We start from the raw sequence: 18,048 nt of genomic DNA on the forward strand, positions 1-18,048 counted from the left end.
AATGATATGAATAAATAATGAATTATGTTGAATTTGAAATTCCCCATCTCTCTCCTCTAAGAAGAAATAATATCATTGTTCATAACATTTATAGTATGGGTCACATAATCTTACCCTATATTATGATGCATGTCTTGTATGTCTAGGGTGATGAGTTATATACAGCAAGGAGCATTCATCACACCATACAATCCAATCACCTTATCAATTCCAAAAACAGTATACTAGAAGCATCTGCTAAAAACTTTGAAGGGCATGAATTCTACTACCTTTTTGGGGAGTTCACCCTTTACCTTTTTGGACTTAGGGATATGTGTTCTCATAACCCTATCAATCACTATCACCTCAACTATCACCTCTAACATGATTAAGTTTGCGAAGTTTCTATTCCAAGGATTGCAAGTTGGTGGATTGTCTAAAATGTTATTGTAAAAATACTAGGAATAGCTCATTACCATTAGTTTTTGGCATGGTTGCATCTCTATAGAAACTATATGTATATCTAAATAGATGAGAATTTACTTTCTAGGTATTTGATGATCTTGGTAGGAAATAAACCAATTCCTCAGTATAGAGGTTGGATAGATTTGTTTTAGATTGCACAATGCCCAAACAAACTTCTTCTACATTCACGTGCACTATCATGTTGCCCACTTCTTGTGTCATTTTTCTCTAAATTTAATTTCTTCAAACACTTCTTCTACAACTCAATTCTCTAAACAAATTTGTGCTCAATTCTCAGTTGGCTTTGAAACTTTGTGAATGTTGTAACTAGAAATCCATTACATCACCTTTTAATAGCAGTTCAACATAGGAATATCAGTGATGGTATCTTCAAGTTAGCATACATGAATTTTTTTGAAAAATAAAAAAGTATTATAATTTTTCTTTACAATGCTCATACTGTGATTTAAAAAAAATATTTTTAGCACTTTTTAGATAGTACCCATATTTTTGGTAATCATGAGGTTATAATAGTCATTTTACTATTTATGTCTTATCTTCTGACCATGTAAATACTAGTTAACTCCAAGCTATTCATGACATCACAAAGCTTATATTCTAACCCTTATTTATGTCTGTGATTGTGCAAAACCCTTGGTCACAGCATCCTTCATGCTTAATCCTTTAGTCTTGCTCAATAGAAAATACTTAAAAATTACCTTTTTGCTACTTCGCAACTTCCCTTTTGCTTTATGCTTTTAACAATGGGACTAAGTGAGCATTGTCATCATGTCTTGATCATTTCATCTTAGCTTACATCTTATACTCTCTTCTTGACCACGAGACCATGCAATCGCATAAACCTTTACATATTTTTATTGCATCACATGCTTGTGCCCTTTTGATTTGACCGTGTCTCATGGGCTATGAAATTGAAAAACCCACTAGTCCTACCCTTGCTGCTTGACTTTAACATTATCATTTTAGGTCTGAGTGATGGATACTTCACACCTTCATTTATCTTCATTACTTTAACTACATGCCCATGTGAATATTGAATTTTTGTAAGATCTTAACTATTTCACTAATTCACACCTTCTATTTTACCTTAAGGGTGTAATTGTGTGATCATGTGATCAAAAATCCCATGCATCATTTTGATTGCTTTGTTATTTCACAATTATCTTACTAATTGTATTCTTTAACCATTTGACTGCACAATCAAATCTGCTAGCTAGGTTACAGCTTCAATTCATTACATGCCTTCTAACCATGTGACCGTGTGATCAAATAAAATTTCAAAGGCTCTTAACCATTTAACCTAATTGCAACTTATATCCTTTATTATCACTTTAATAGTGTGAGTGGATGATCAAGCAATTCATATGCCACACTAATTGTTTCACATCATAATAGATCTTCTATCAAAATTTAAACTTAGCCACACAACTGCATGAACAAAGAGATCCTCAGGCCAGTCCATCACTTTGACTATTTTATCTTTAAGTTGCGAAACAGTAAATGCCTTCGCTAACCTCAGTCACACATTTGCACCATAAACTTTATGTTAAACATAATACCTATTTTTAGATGTTTCCACATGTCCCATCTTTTTTCTCTTAACAAGGTAGCCATTGAGCGTGAATACCTTTTTGGCATGGTCATTGTTTGAAATTCTTACATTATACTTAATTGTGTGAAGTTGCAAAAGCGTCTTATAAATAGAGTCATGCCTTTACAATCTAGCTAACCCATTTTCAATTAACTATGGTGACCAAACAAACACTAAGCATTTAACTATGTCAAACAATCACATTATAAAATACTTAAGGACTTAATAAACTAGCGATCGAGTGATAACCTTTGGTCCCAGGGTCACACCTTAAAATTTAAAAGGCCTTTTAATAGTTTGAAACATTATTTAAAATAAGGAGGGTTTCAAAAGTGGAAACATGCATACGGATAAAGACCAAAGGTGCTTTCACAAAAAAACTTCAGCAATAGTAAAAATGTAACCCTAATTTTTTATTTTAAATTGGAATTTCACAATAAGTTCTTAGGATTCAACCAAGGTGAAAATATAGGCCAAAACATCCTATTCAAAGCTATTTAAGCTAACTATCTTTGCACTCTCATTGATAGATTATGTACTTTTTGTATTGCTCACATAGGTTTGCGACATGTTTACTAGATAGAAAAATAAGAAAGAAGGTTGTAGAGAGTTGTTTGACCTACTTAACCCCCTTTTAGAATCAACTTTTAAATTCAATAAATGGATACTATCATATACGAAATTTTGGATATAGAAAATGAAGTACATCATAATGTGAAAATACAAAAAATTCTTGTAATTTGATGAATTATATTTATATGAAATGGCCTTGAGTTCACCAAAATTCAATAAAGAAATCATAATAGGGGGAATATTATTTCACATGTGAATGTTGTCATTTTCCATACTACTTAATTGAGAAGGAAAATAACTGAATATTTGAAAGATCATGGATCAATTGTTCCACTATGTTATTCTTTATTGATGGTGGAATCTTCTAATTTTCCTTCAATGATAAAAAGAAGCATGATACATGGAGAATATTTTCCATAAAATGACATAGAATGCGTGAAAACATATTCTTGAACTTTTAGAGGAAAATTAAATTGGAGAAATCTTGAAACCTTGATCTCCACTAGAAAAGTAAGTTGATATTTGTTTCTCTTAAACTACATAGAAAATTTTTGGACCATAAAACTAGGACCATAAATTGAGATGATGAAAATACCCTTCTGATAAGCAATGCATGAAATATGAACCAAAAATGTTAGATATAATTTGAATGGAAGATCATTAAGTATAGTTGATTACATTAAAACAAAAGATAACCTAGAGCCAACATTGGTAAATAAATTATTGAAGGAGAGAAATAATCAAGGATCACAGCTATAAATAGGACTCAACTAAATGTTTGACACATTTATAATTTTAGTTGTTGATAAAGTGTCAACTAATTTCATATACTGCATTGTAAAATCAAAACATACTATCGTGTGTGTTAAATAGTCATGAAAAATTACTCATCAATAGGGTTCCTAAAATTTATGATTGTACAACTTGTGGTAATGTATTTTATTAAGGCATCATGTGAAAAAAATTATAAGCATTATTAGTGCATCCACATTTGGTATACATATCTATTGAGACACTTACAACCTAGCCTAAAATTCATGAAAGATAAATATATGACCAATCAAGTAAGGAAAACTTAAAATAAAGAAAAATATATATAATTATTTTTAGTTGATATGAATTAATAACTAACTTGAGATGTGTTAGGATAAACCACGGACAGAAATAAAAACTACATGCAAATATAACCAATAACAAAAAATAATAGAACACACAGAAATGAACACAAGGCACCAAGATTTAACGTGGTTCACCCAATCCCTGGGCTACGTCCACCAAACAACAAGTCCGATCTTATTACAATCCAGTGATTACAACCTGATTACAATCCGTAATCCCTTACAGCTCAATACCGCCACAAGAACCAATTTCGTATCACCACATATCAAAAATACCCAACCCTAAGCCCTTTTTATACAAGTATTAAACCGCTTTAGGGTTATAACATGTCGGCCATATGTCGGCCACTATTTATGAAGTATGTACAGTACTTTCCTGATCAGTCACCACAATCTAACAATCTCCCACTTGGGGACTGATCAGGCTCCACACTAAATAACAATCTCCCACTTGGAGACTGATCCTGTAGCAATACAACTACCGCATGGGGCTCCCACTGGATCAAACCACCCTGGACTCTGCTGTTCTTTTATTCACATTTAGTCTAAAAGACCAACTAAAGCTGAAGAGGAGTTCAACTTCTCCCTTGTGACAACCTTTGTCAACATATCTGTTGGATTTTCATTGGTATGTATCTTCTCCAGCTTTAACTGTCCATCCTCCAAAACTGACCGAATGAAATGGTACCGCAACTGTATGTGTTTGGTCTTAGAATGCAGAGCTGAATTCTTAGCAAGATGAATGGCACTCTGACTATCTGTGAACAAAAAATTATCCTTCTGAGGATGTCGAAATTCTTCCAAGAAGAACTGAAGCCATATCATCTCTTTGGCGGCCTCTGTAGCAGCAACATACTCTGCCTCTGTAGTGGAGAGAGCATTAATCTTCTGTAGCCTAGAAACCCAGCTCACGGCTGCCCCACCAACAGTAAAGACATAACCTGTAGTACTCCGCCTGGTATCAATATCTCCAGCCAAATCTGAGTCAACATAGCCCTGTAAATCAGTAGTAGAGCCCCCAAAGTGTAAACACTTATTGGATGTTCCTCTCAAATATCTGAGAATCCACTTGACAGCATTCCAATGCTCAAAACCTGGATGACTCATATACCTGCTAACGACTCCCACTGCATGTGCAATATCTGGCCTAGTGCATACCATAGCATACATCAAACTTCCTACAGCTGAAGCATAGGGTACCTTGGACATCTTATCCTCCTCTTCCTGTGTCTTGGGACACATCTCCTTAGTCAATTTCAAATGACCAGGTAAAGGTGTGCTGACAGCTTTAGCATTCTCCATAGAGAAACGTTGCAACATCTTCTCAACATAATCAGCTTGAGATAGCGTCAATGTTCTGTTCTTCCTATCTCTACACATCATGAGGAATGGCTGGAACATCAGCTTTTGGAGTATCATCCAGCACTACATAATCATCTTCTTTCTTCTCATGTTGCTGCAACAGATCTTTGTACAACACTTTTTCATTGAATATGACATCCCGGCTTCTTATAATTTTATGATTTTCAAAATCCCAAAGCCTATAACCAAATTCATTAATGCCATATCCAACAAAGACACATTTCTTTGATTTAGCTTCTAGCTTGGTTCTATTTTCAGAGTCTATATGAGCAAAAGCTTCACAACCGAAGGTCTTGAGAAAAGAATAACTCACCTTCTTACTAGTCCATGCTTCCTCTGGAATACCACAGCCCAAAGGAGTAGAGGGACCTCTATTAATCAAATATACTGCAGTATTGACAGCCTCCGCCCACATGTGTAAGGGCAACCCAGCATGCAACCTCATGCTCCTTGCGCGCTCCATTATAGTCCTGTTCATGCGTTCAGCCACTCCATTTTCCTGTGGAGTCCTTGGAACAGTTTTTTGTCTACGAATACCATTAGTGGAGCAATAATCTTCAAATTCATGACTGCAATACTCACCACCATTATCAGATCTGAGACATTTTAATTTCTTACCAGTCTCATTTTCAACCAAGCATTTCCATTTCTTAAAAGTTTGAAATACATCAGATTTCTGTTTAAGGAAATAAACCCATACTTTTCTAGTTGCGTCATCAATAAATTTAACATAATAATAAGAGCCACCAAGGGAAGATACCTGAGCCGGTCCCCATACATCTGTATGCACAAGTTCTAATTTCTCCTTTTTGTTTTCCTTCCCTGTCTTTACAAAACTCACTCTCTTTTGTTTTCCATACACACAACTTTCACAGAAATCCATATTCACACATTTTAGACCTGGTAAAACTTTCCTTGAATGAAGTACTTTCATACCTTTCTCACTTATGTGTCCAAGTCTATTGTGCCACAACGCTGTATCAGAATCCACAGCAGCTATTTGTTCTCCCTGCTCATCTGCAGTAATTGTTCCTGAATATTCATTTTTCTCTGAAACAATCAAAGTAGAAGGAACAATATGACCTGTACAAAGATATAAGGTGCCTACTTTCACACCTTTTTCTACTACAAGGGAACCTTTTGAAACCTTCCAATTTTTATCATTAAAAGTAACTACACAACCCTCATCACCGAGTTGCCCTACTGAAATTAAATTTCTACTTAGTTTTGGAACATGTCTTACCTCATGTAGTAGCCAATGATTCCCATTCTGCAACTTAATCTTAATTTTTCCCTTTCCAACAATCTGACAGGGTTCATTATCCCCCAAATAAACAAGCCCAAAATCCCCTTGGACATAATCAATGAAATAACCTCTATGAGGTGTAGCATGAAAAGAAGCACCAAAATCTAAAACCCATGAATCATCAACACTCTCTAAAGACAGAAGCAAAGCATCCTCTTCGGATTTGTTACTTACCACATTTGCCTCTTTGTCTCCATCTGATTTATCTCCTTCATTTTTCTTTCGAGTCCAGCAATCTTTCTTTTTGTGCCCTGGTTTCCCACAGTACCAGCAATCATTTGGTCCTCTCGATTGAGACCTCCTCCCCTTTGACTTTCCTCTTGATTTCCCACGATTTCCAGAGTTACTTCCTCTTTTAGTCGTTCTGCCCCTGCTTTGTGCATTTAAAGCACTTCCTGATGTAGATCCACCTGAGGATTTTCTACGAGTTTCCTCACTTAAAATAACACCGATCACATCATCATATTTTAGGGTACTAGATCCAGGAACAGAATTACTCACCGCCATTACCAAGCCATTCCAGCTTTCAGGCAAAGAACACAAAATCAAGAGAGCCCTAATTTCTTCATCAAAATTGATACCCACAGAAGATAATTGACTAGTAATAGTATTAAAGTCATTTAAATGATCTGCAACAGATCCACCTTCTGCCATTTTCATATTAAATAAACGCTTCATGAGAAATACCTTATTTGAAGCGGAGGGCTTTTCATACAGTGTCGCTAGGGTTTTCATCAAATCTTCTGTCGTCTTTTCTTTTGTAATATTAAATGCCACCGATGGTGCCAAGCATAACCGAATGCTTCCAAGTGCCTTTCTGTCCAAAAGATCCCATTCAGCCTCTGACATAGTTCCCTGATTCTTGGCTTTTCCTTCCAACGGCTTCCACAAATCCTTCTGATATAAATAGTCTTCCATTTGCATCTTCCATAACTGGAAGTTCTGCCCATTAAACCTATCAACCCTCAGCTTACCATCATTTGCCATTGCTCCCACTCAACTGTGAGACTCCCACTTAACCGTGAGACTTTCCTGCAGAGGATAACTGAGAAACAACTAGGCTCTGATACCACTTGTTAGGATAAACCACAGACAGAAATAAAAACTACATGCAAATATAACCAATAACAGAAAATAATAGAACACACAGAAATGAACACAAGGCACCAAGATTTAACGTGGTTCACCCAATCCCTGGGCTACGTCCACCAAACAGCAAGTCCAATCTTATTACAATCCAGTGATTACAACCTGATTACAATCCGTAATCCCTTACAGCTCAATACCGCCGCAAGAACCAATTTCGTATCACCACATATCAAAAATACCCAACCCTAAGCCCTTTTTATACAAGTATTAAACCGCTTTAGGGTTATAACATGTCGGCCATATGTCGGCCATAATATGTCGGCTACCATGTCGATGTCGGCTACTTCCAAAAAAAATTTTTTTTGGGGCAATGCCCCGAACCCCACTATTTATGAAGTATGTACAGTACTTTCCTGATCAGTCACCACAATCTAACAAGATGCCACTAGATGAGAAAAATAGGTTAATAAAAGTTTTGAAATTAAGACTCATAAAATGGTGTTACATAGCTGGACTATCCTTTTTGAATTCTAGAAAATTGCAACAAACTTAATTTCTATGTTTAGAAGGTGAAATATATTTGTTTTCCTTCTCCTTAAGCATCTAAAAAGAAAATTCATCACTTATTTTTCATAAATCTACTAACAGATCTCCAATCCTCTTGTGGATGTAAAACCACCATTATTCTTCTCCACAAATGTATTCCTTTAATGTTATCCATCATGGGATCATATCCTCCAATAATTTCTTTTAATGTTATGATCATTCTCTATCTCATAACAAACTAATGTGCAGAAGAAAATAAGAAATTGCCTTTGTACTCTATGCAAGTATGTGTGATCTAAAAATATATTATATCATCCAAATTTATTTCTATTCATCTCTTATCTCATAAATTAATCTACTTGGTTGCATCATCTCATTTAAACTTCACTAAAAAAAAACCTTACATAGGTATCTCTTAGTTAGTTATATAAAACAATGCTCCCACTTCAATACACACAACCTCTTCTCCAAAAGGAACACTACCTTGATCAAGAACTTGTTCAACCTTCATATGAAAAATATTAAATTCATCTTCTTCTACCTTAACATGTAATGCATTTTCATCATCATCATATAAGTGGCTTTCGATCAACGTGTGCTAGTCCATTGTAACCTTGTTCTCCTCTTCTTTCATGTGGGATCCTCTCCATTATTTTATTTTTCTTATTTTTTTCTTTATCTCCTCTAATACTTCTTACCTTATCTTCCTCTAGATGGCGTAAACATCACGCACTAAGCTTCATTCTAGCACTATAATTGCTAAGTAGTCAAAGTGTACTTATTTTTTCCAAGCTTAATTTTCTCCTTATTGTGTGATGTTTAAGGACGGTGATCTTCTACACTTCTCTTTCAAATAAAATTATTTGTCTTTTATTTCTCTCCATTTTAAGTGTGAGAATCATCAACATCAATCTAATCATGAAGCCTCAATAGTTTTTTTCCCTCTTCTCATCTAATTTTCCAAGTAATCACATGTTTCAATATTATAGACCTCTCTTCCATACATAGCTAGTACATCAAAATCCCTTTTAAATCTTACTACATTTCCCTTATTTGAAGGCATGTCCCTCTTAGTTCTTGATTACATAGGACTTTTAAAAAACTACAATAACAATATGAAATTATTTTGATAAGTCAACGACTCCAACTTCTACCCACCAATCATCTATGAAGCTACCTTGCATTGTATGTTTTTCTTATGCACATAGGAATCCCCTCTTTTATACCAATTAATGGAAAATACACTTGTTTCTTAAAAAGATAAAAACAAAAGAAAATATTTTTGTTTTGAAAATTCAGCTGATAAAGCCATATGTATGAAAACATACTCATCACAATTTTAATTACTACATCTTTATGATTCAATGCATTTGGCAAAAGATAAATAACAAAATTGTGTCCCTTTCACTAGTTTCTTAGAAGTATTTGAAGCTCCACTTATTCTTTCCCTACATTCACAATTTAAATGTCATATATGATCTTCTAACATCAGCTATCTACTCTCTTTGAGTAACCCACGATACCCCTCTTTAGTCACACAGATTCTACCACAATATTCCTCCTAGATTTGTAGTGCCTTATATGCCTATTAAAATTCCAATGTTATTCGTCTTGTTCTACACATTTCATTTTATCTCTCTATTCGTTACTAAAATAAATATAATTTCCTTCTTAAAAATAGACAAGCAAGGAATTGGGCATTACATCTACCATTTACTTTTCTCAAAGGTTTCTCAAGCCATTCCAACAAATCCATTTCAAACATAGCCCTCAATGATCAATATGTATGTCTACTATTCTTCTCTTTATACATAGGAATATGTTGGAAAAGATGCATAACTATTGTATACAAATAAATTCATTTTCTTTAGAGTGTGTAAACCTTTCAATATTTTATTTTTTTCCTATTGTGCAATTGTTGTATTCCATACCATCACATTTCATTAGACATTTCCTTAGCTTTCTTTAGACTTTCATAATTTGCATGTGTGATTACTTAGATACGTGCATATATGGATATTCATGTACTAGTTTCTAACCAAATATGTTTATTGTTCAATACTTGGTGTGCTCTAAAGACCCCATTTTATCACAACAAAAAGGACACTCGCTAAGATTTTATAACATAACTTTACGCCTAGTTGTTGTATTTAGTATAAAGTTTGCAATGCATTCTAACTGAATATATTATATAAATAAATTTTAGTCAATGTTTTCATTAAGGTATCTTGTGAAAGAATTTATTAGCATTATTTATTCTTTCACATTTTGTATACATATCTACTCAACCATTTGCAATGACATTTGAATGTTGTGCAAACCTTGAAGAATGTCAAATCAACTAAAGACAAACAAAAACTAGAAAAAACAAAATAGAAAATAATTTAGATTAATGTTGATCACTAACTTATAGGACATGCTCCTACATTGTATTTCCCATAATGATTCAAAAAAATAACATTAAATATTAGTATCACCAAACATCACAATACTTGATTTCCTAATGTATGATGCTATGGACATGAAATTCCCACTATTTTTTTTCTTAGAGTACAAGGGTGGCTGGGAGGATTATCTTGAACTTCATTTCTGTACAGCTCTTACTTTGTAAACTCTTATTTCTATTTATTAATAAACTTTATTCTATATCTACATTTTACCTAAGAAAACGTACACTAATTTTGCTTTATGGATTTTACTCAAACTAATTTAATTTAAAAACCTAAGTGTAATGTTGTATGCTGACCTTTAATTTTGTTTACACATGGCAAAAATCATATAGGAGCTTCCCGTGTAAAATCTTTGAAGATAACTTGGTTGTAATCATAAATACCCATAATATAGACCTACAGGTGGTGCATTTTACAGTCACTCTGACTCAAAGCATCGTCCTAATGAAAGTGATTTATTGTGAGTTTCACGTGATAGCTTTTGTTCAGGGAAAAAGAATATATGGCCCATTTTCTCATGGTTGCTTTTAAGTTACACCGACAATCAGAAGCATCTTCAAAACTTCTTACTTTCCCAATGACAGTATTTTGATGGAGAAAGCTGGTGACGATATACCTAGAAGTCTTGTAATTATCCTCTAGTCTACAAATATATATTTTCCCTTTCCTTTTAAAAGTGACAATATATTTGCCGTATGCGATCCGTTGAGATTAGGTGGGTCTGTTTGCGACAAATTAGTATGAGTATGCGAATGTCTCATTCTCCTCCCACCAAGAAATTTTGTATTAGAGTTATTAAATAACCTCCTCCGTCAGAAAATAATATAATCTTCTATCCGCACACCAGTACGAATAAAATGCTACTGGCTTTCACTGCTAAACTTTGATATGATGATGTTGGTTTTGATTTGATGGAATAAAGTTCTGTTCCACCAGAGAAAGCAGTTGAAAACACTGTCCAGGAGATTAATAGAATAATGTCATTCTATTAAGATTGAAAACAGCAACAAATGCAATATAACATAGGAAAGCTCTATTTTTGATTCGTAGCTATAGAAGTATGACCGTATATTCATATTTAAATGTATATAAAATTGTGCATTTAAAGAGAAAAATATAATAGTTTAATATTGGATCAAATGTGCATCCCATTCGCTGAGTAGAAACAAACCACTGGCAGAATCCCATAACCCGACAAACAGAAATGATTCCGATAGTTTTGTGCTGTTCAAGGATCATCTTCTTCACTATGGAAGTTCGTTCTTGTCGTATCCATTTGATCTCACTGGATTCTAAGAAAGAAAAATTCTAGATTTACACAACCTGATCGAACCAATCAATCGTATGATTTAAACATATCTATAAACTTTTTCGGACTCCTTTGGTCATTTTAAAGAGTGTCATGTAGCCGTGCCTATTTCAGCAGATAATTTAAAATTGGACAATGATTTATAGGAAAGTTCCTCTACATTTGTATAGGCAGGCATGTCAGCAAAACAGTCTAACAAAATGAATATATTATTCTTGGCTGAAGAAGTCAGTACATAGACTTATGCTTAGTAGTGGAAAGCAAAAATTACTTCGTCAATTGTCATTGCTGAACCGGTATGTTTGCAGACTTATGTCTCTGCTTGGCAGCTATGCTGTCAGTCAGAACTCATAAAAAGAATTATGTAACAAAAATAATAATATCACTAATTTGCACAGTTCGACATGTCGTTGGCTTTTAATATGATTTTGTACCATGCTATTGCAGCCAGAATTTGGAGACTAAATACCCACATTTCTTAAAATCTTATATTTCAATTTCTAGAATCATCCATGCCTATAGATTAATTTTATCTTTAAGGCTTCAACGGTACATATTCATTAAGCTGATTTTGGGTAGCAACTCCTACTCACTTTTTAATCAATTAGTAATCGGGGAAAACTAAAGGACTGAAAACAACACTCTTTTATCATTTCTATTTTTAAGTTGTTACTCTACTAAAATGGAGGAGTATATTGTTTTATCCTTTTCTTATCATTTAAAATATGCATGCAAACACAGTTTCATTTTAACAAATCATTTCCTTTTCCACCTTGATAATTTTATTTAATAATGTATTTTCAAATTTGACATTATTTATGTAATATTTTGTCCTCATTACTTCTAATTTTCAATTCGATTTCACAAACACATTATAAGATTTTAACTTAGAGTAGCATAAAGTCATAAAGCTCAATGAATAGAGGATTTTCAATTGGGAGAGGGGGATGGAAACAATAGATGAAATGTAAGATACAAGGATTTTTCGTTATTTTGGGTATTTAGAGGTGACGTATGTGTAGGAGACGACATATATGACGGACTTTTGGGGCTTTCTCTCTTTGTTTTATAATCTCCTCTTTGAATCTATTCTAACGTGTGTACTAGTTATGTCTTGAATCTTTCAAATGTTCATTCTTTATTTTGGAGGGTTCTACCTAGTAGTTATATATTTTCATAGGGGCACTCCTCCAATATTCTTCTCAAGAACCTCTTCTAACTCTGTGTTTGTGGCAAATTCGATGTTGAGGTTGAAGTGGGTGGTCTTCATCATGAAGGCTCTTGTTTAATGAAGTCACTCTTTATGTGTGGCCTTTTTTTTGTGGTGTGAATAAAACCTCTCTTTTTACATTTTTAGGATATTTATGGGTTTTAAAATCTCTTATATGTTTTTTGATTTTATGCAACTAAAATGTCTCTTTTGAATGTTTGGGTTTTTATAGTTGGGAGAGTGTTGTTTTATTTTTTTTGCAAACCAACACTTGTTAGTGGGCTCTTATTAGTATATCCATTGCCACTATTGAAGGTTGGCATCCCCTTTTTCCACAAAACTACTTTTCTATTTCTTTCATCTTTGGAGGTGTTTCCTTTGTCCCTATTCAATATTTGGCTTTGACTTTATTAAATTTCAATTGAGCTTTTACGAACCTTTTCTTTGCTTCATGGTTATATTTTTAAGATTTTAAAGTCAAATGGATTGTATGTGCTTAACCCTCAACCTTCCTCTCTCTTTTTTGGATTTATTTTATCCTATATATTTGGTTTTGAGCTAGTGATAGGCTCTTCATTGCATGGTTTCTAGTCATTAAATATTATTCTATCTTGAGTTCTTTTATGTTTTTGTGTTCATGACCTTCATCTTATCCTCAATTTTTTGGGCTTAATTTTGCATTTCAATTTTGTCATGTATCTGTGGTAGGTTCTTGGCTAGAAGGTAATTTTATAGTGAGATTTCTATGTCGTGCAACATTGATGATGTTATTTCATCTCTTCACTTGTTGCTACACCTTGTTCCTTCTACTCATATGATTCCTATATTCTTTTGTATTTATCATGTTGAGGTGTACACAATTCTTGAAGAAGTGGATTTTTTTAGATCTAATATGGTACTGTTTCTCTAGGGATTATCTATTTTTGCAATGTTTACTCCTATAGAGGTGGAATTTTGTGGTTTTGCAGATTATACTTTTGTGAGCAACTGATTAATTTTTAGCACTGTGGAAGCGATTTAAAATGCATTGTATGTGGCATTCATGCTTTGTTGTTTGGACCTTCCATAGTTTTTGGAAAGTATTTTTTGGTTGTGTTATGGTATCCATGTAAATCCTATGTGTGACCTTATGGAATCCTAGTAAAACACATTAATGGTTTACATAGCAATCTCAAAAAAAAAATTGTAATGCTTGAGGCTTGAAACTTCTAGGTGGCTCTTTTAATAACTTGTTCTTGTAGTTTCTATTTTAGATATTGTTGGCTTATTATGGGTACATATACAATTTTTTACATAAAAATTATTTTCATCCATCTTATTGTGGGTTATAGATTTTAAATAGGTAAAAGAAGAAACCCGTGTCACCCTTTTATAAAAGAAAAGGCTAACAAAAGTATAATTGTTCACCTTTAATGATATAAAACTCATATTATTGTTTAGAATTTGAGAATGACGTAAACTAATAAAATGTGTAGAAATGGATGAAGTTAGGATTATAAAATTTTAAAATTTTTTGGAATAAGAAATTGATATATTTTAGTTTTTTTAAAGATAACTTTTTAGTACATGAAAAATACTAGAAAGTAGGGGTCTAGTTTCAACCACGAAACTATATGAAAATAAACATATAAATAACATATGTATCTAGAATAATCAAAAAATAAGATTGGCTTTAGACCTATATTTTCTATTTTATAATGATTCAAATTTTAACTCACTTGAAATCGATAGTTTTCATCTCCCACCAAAATTTTCAACACAAATCTATCCTAACAAAAAGAAAAATTGTAAATTCTAGAAGAGGACTCTTTCTTTTAGAATCTCATATAGTTTTAAATATTTTTAAATGTGATTTAATATTTTTTGCTTTCTCAAAATCAACATCTTCTTGATTATTAAAATACATACTTGTAGAACTTTTTAATAACAATATCCTATATCTAATAAAAACACTATGAACTCTATATGAGAATATTGTTGACATTGAGCTCTCTAAAATGGTGTTTATATGCTTAAAAAATAAATCATAAAAAATAATAACAATTATTGAAACATCATTTTTCTTAAATAATTTTATTTCTTAAGTAATTGGATACAAACTAGTATAAAACATGCATTTAATAAACATTTCCAAGTGGAAAAGTGTGAGACAATATATAACTTTTCTAGAATAAATTTATCAAGATCATATTCTTGAAAAAAATAAATTTTTAGATAGAAATACTCAATTTCAATCATTATGATAAGTCAACTTGAAAGGTGATGTAACTTTGTACTTTTACTCAAACATCAAATATCAATTGGGAGTTTTGTTCTACATTTTATGAATAATGGGGAAAGAAGATGCATAACTAGATTAAAGAAACCAAAAATGCATCTTGGAGTGAAAATACTAAACCCACCATTCTAATGTGTATACTGAATGATCTATTTCTATTGTTAATTAATTCCATTTATTATAATTTGATAAATTGATTATGTTTAATGAATAGATCTAATCCAATTAGATTGATAAATTGTAATGCAAGCAATATCAAATTATGTATGATATCTCAACACATGTAGAGCTCTTTTCAAACATGTAATAAAAATATATGAAATGACAAAAAATGAATCACCATCCCCTAGAGGAATATTAGTGTATATCAATAAAGATCTGAAAATTCTCAAATTACAAAAGAAACTAGAAGCAAGTAAAAGCTAGAATTAAAATGTTAGATTATAAAAACCTTGAAAATTTATATGCCTCACATAAAGTTTGAATTAGAAGGTTGGTGTTGAATTAGATGGTTGAGATCATCTCGTTTGAGGTTGATGTTAACTATGACCAAGTATAAACATACAAAAAAATTCAAATCCCAAGCTTCGATAGAAATAGAAAATAATTGATTTGTAATCCCAAAATTTTCAATTTAAATGTCAAATAATTTACTCCTACACAAAAGAATGATAAATTTTTATCTTTGGGTAGGGGGAGGACTATCTTTCATTTGTCAAGCCTACCTTTACAAAATTACCTTCAAATGAAAAATCTTATAAAGGTAAGATAAATATAAATATGTGCCTTACTTTTCAAACCTCTATTGATGGATTCAGATCCACTATGCTCAAAGATGTATCTATAAATACATGTGTGTGGTAGGATTCCTCCAAAAGCACAATAGATCTAAAAGTGTAAAATCGAAGATCCATGGATATAAGGATGATTTAATGATTGAACAGATGAATTCTCAAATATATCTACAATGTTGAAAAAACTATATTTTCTTCCATTATGAAAACTCCATTTTCATCAATGAATAAAAAAGTTATATTTCTAGAAGCAAATGCACAATTTATGAAATGAAATGAGTCTTTTTAAGAATATTCTATTTTTTACTTAAATATGTAATTATCCTTCTTGTTTTCAAGTTAATTTATTTTCTTGAATGAATAATGGATTGGATAAAGGATCAAATGAAATGATTAAGCCTCATTTTATGCTTATTTGAAACATTAACATTTAAAAAGCCAATTGTACTATGGTGAAAACAAATAAAATCCCAAAAATAGGCTTGTGATTTGACAAAAAAAAAAACTCAATCTTGAAGTCAAACTAGATTTCTATCACACCACAAGATTTGAAGCCTACATCAAACTATCAACCTTGGATATAAGATTTAAATATAAGTTTTTGATTAAGGCTTTTTTACAGCAGATCTGAAACCCCCAAAGTTTTCCATAAAAAAGAAAGCATTAAGTCCTCAAAAAGAAAAATATTCTGACTAGTAGACACACCCAAAACCACAACCAACCCAGCCTGGCAATAACCAACACTAAAAAATATGCAACCAAAAACTGGCTAACTTACTAGCTAAAGAAACACAAAATAAGAAATAACAACACAAAGAGAAGAAAGTAAGGCCAAATATTTGAACTTTTCTTTTAGCTAGTGTTGAATCCTTTAATCTACTCGATGACCTTCTTAATGTCTCTTTTTTCAATCTAAACCTACTCCTCTTTTTTTTTTTAATATTGGAGCACATCGTTTTTCTAGATCTAGCCTCTCTGGCATCCATTTTTTGTCCCTCCATACCTATGACTAGGTTAATTTCCTTATGTTAATTCATGACATTTAGAACACTATTTAAGGAATCAACCAAAGAGTTGTGTAAACCCTAACACTTTTCCTAGACATCCTTTGTACTTTCCTTGATTTGGACAAAGCATGTTTCTCAAATCTTATATGGCCTCCTAATTTCCATGCTCTTCTTTCCCATTTTCCTTTTCTCTACTCTTCATCTCCAATTCTACAATTTTTCCATCTAAAGCCCCATTGCATTTGAGTTTTAGCACTTTAACAAAGTGAAAGAACCATTTCTCCAATTTGAGAAATACAAATAAATGGTTTTTGTAGTCTCCAAGAATCCATAGGGAGGGTCAATGGGAATGCCTTTAATGTCATCTCCTATGACTTTCACATTTAGCTCATCATAATCCATAATGTGAAGGAAAGGGATTCTCACCATCCTCATTTCATTATTCTCCTAGAAATCTTTATCAATTTTCTAACTGGCACTCAAAACCATTGGTCTCATGATCAAGAAGGGAAATGAACACATCATTGTCAATAGATTCATCACAGTCAACCAGTCTTATAGCTTCCCTTGGTTTATCAAATTTCTCAATATTTACAAGGGAAAGCAAGGTACTCATCTCACTATAATTGATTTGATAATCTTTATCTTTTTGAGACAAGTAGGGAATTTTTTTTTCCAAAAAGCAACAAAGGCAGAAGTGAATCAAACTCTATTTTATTATTTACAAGGGTAAACAAGGTACTCATCTCACTATAGTTGATTTGATAATCTTTATCTTTTTGAGCCAAGCAAGGAATTTTTTTTTGCAAAAAGCAACAAAGACAGAATCTACAAGACTCCCCCATATAGTATATCCACTATTTCAAAATTATCTTCTTCCTCCTCAAAAATGTATGTTTCCATCTCCACATTTTCTTTCCCCAAAAGCCCATATTCCTCCCCTTCATTAC

The sequence above is a fragment of the Cupressus sempervirens genome, chromosome 1 (assembly GCF_028749045.1).
Source record: "Cupressus sempervirens isolate cs-2001-9-10 chromosome 1, ASM2874904v1, whole genome shotgun sequence".
Lineage (NCBI taxonomy): Eukaryota > Viridiplantae > Streptophyta > Pinopsida > Cupressales > Cupressaceae > Cupressus > Cupressus sempervirens.